This window comes from Choristoneura fumiferana, chromosome 3 (assembly GCF_025370935.1).
Source record: "Choristoneura fumiferana chromosome 3, NRCan_CFum_1, whole genome shotgun sequence".
Taxonomy (NCBI): Eukaryota; Metazoa; Arthropoda; class Insecta; order Lepidoptera; family Tortricidae; genus Choristoneura; species Choristoneura fumiferana.
In genome coordinates this window covers 19260880-19263057 of record NC_133474.1, presented here as the reverse complement: position 1 = coordinate 19263057, position 2178 = coordinate 19260880, and positions in this window count along the sequence as shown.

Here is a 2178-nt window from a genome sequence, read left to right as displayed (position 1 = left end):
AGGATGATGATGACGGTGATGATAGGATGATGATGATATGTACTTTCTTTATCCGAAATAATACGATTGACCTGTTTTTGGCTAGATCCCTTTCAAATCATGTTAAGCTGATTCTACAGTATATTCTACCATCGTTTCGAAGAGACTACGTTATCCCTGACTGAGAAGAAATACAAGAAATTCAACCATTGTGGTTCGATTGGCAAGAACATATTTTTTTATCATAAAACTGACCCGTGATTGATCTCTATCTAACCTGATGAAACGTGCAGATGAGGCCAGAGGTCTTACTAGTTCCGAAACAGCCTATTCACTCTAGCTTGAAGAGCCCTGATGCTATGATGGGAGCGAAATCCACTCCTTTGCAGTTCGTATTATGAGAGATTTAAGCCCCATTTAGACAATACGATAAATTGCATACAAGTTTCACTATAGTGCGGTATTTGTTTAATCAACTGTATTCATTGTCCTTTAATAGTCTGGGATGTAATGAAACTTAGATGCAGGTTCTTGCATGTTGTAAATGGGGCTTAAGTTAACTGCTTCGTGAATACCAATGGAAAACTAACTACATAAGGGTGAAGTTTGATAGATGGATGTCGTTATTACTTTGAGAAAATCTCTTATCTCAAATCGTCAACAAAATTCACATTTAATTTATTTTAAAGTAGTGGTGATATTGTCGTGAAATGTAAGATAAACGGATAATTCTCCAAGCCTGGCCTACTGCGATACGCTTCTAAATACGCTTAATATTCATATATCCGGGACTTTATTTAATATTTATGAATGTAACAAATTCACATGAAGTGGAGTGTAAAATCCAGCAAAATCTCTCAATGCTTAATACATACACGGAGGGATATCTCAAAGATGTTCGTGCGGAGTAAACAGAATAACAAATAATGTATTCTTGTTTCTTTGTACTGTTTGAATGCTTTCTTTGTTCGTATTTATAATAGTCAAAATACCACAAACGGGACTTATCACGCTATTATTACACAAGTAATATTTACCTCGACGTTTCGGCAACGTTACAGTTGCCGTGGTCACGAGTAGACTGAAGTGTGGGGTGTCAAGTCTGCCTAGCAGCGCGAGTCCTTCGAACTACCCGCACTTGATCACTAATCGCGATCGCGTTTGTGGTATTTTGACTATGAGTGAGAATCAAGAAAGTTTAAAACGTCGTATTTGTAATGTTTGTAGAAATTTTCTTCTCAAAATTATCCTTTACAATCTTATTCTTACAACAGATTAGAGGTTTGTTAGGGTTCCGTTGTTAAAACGGGACGGAATACCATAGACGTATATAGAGGGGTGGGGGGCCGCACCCCAGGATGTTGGGCTACCAATTCAAAATTCTATAATACTGATATCTTCGCACAAAAATCCAGGACAGGCCCCTCCTGAAAAATAACCCTAGATACGCCAATGCGGAATTCGCGGCTTAGTTCAGAGATGAAAGTGTTAGAACGTTGTAATACAGCGTGGGAGTAGGTACATAATATTCACAAAATCCACACTAATATTATAAATGCGCAAGCGTGTGTGTTTGTATGTTTGTCCGTCTTTCGCGTCGAAACGGAGCGACGGATCGACGTGATTTTTGGCATAAAGATAGTTTATAGGCCAGAGAGTGACATAGGCTACTTTTTATCCCGGAAAATGGCTATAGTTCCTGAGAGAACAGCGCGCGATGACCGAATTCCACGCAGGCAAAGCCGCGGGCTAAATCTAGTGGAAAAATAAAATGAAAAATTGTAACTGTACTCATTGTGCAAAATTAGGTACAGTTTTATTGTACAACAGTCTCTAAGCTAAATTTAAAGGGTTTCTTATTACAACTATGGAACCTCAAAAAATCGAGCACAGTCGGTCGGGGTGACCTCTCCATTTGCACACTTACTTCCTTTTATCTCTCTAAAATACTTTTCATTTTCCTCAACTTGGATCATTGAGTTTGTAAAACATTTAACGAACTTAGCCTGTTAGAGCATTCATTTAATTATTTGCGTGATTCAGTTTTGAATAAGTTTAATTCCGACCTTTTACGGCCCGTTCACACTTTTCCAGTAAAATCGGTCCAGTAGCGATACATTGCTGGGTCACAATACTAACGAGTCGTACGAGACAGATCGAGCACCGCAGTGTCATGCCCATTGGAACGATTTTACTGGA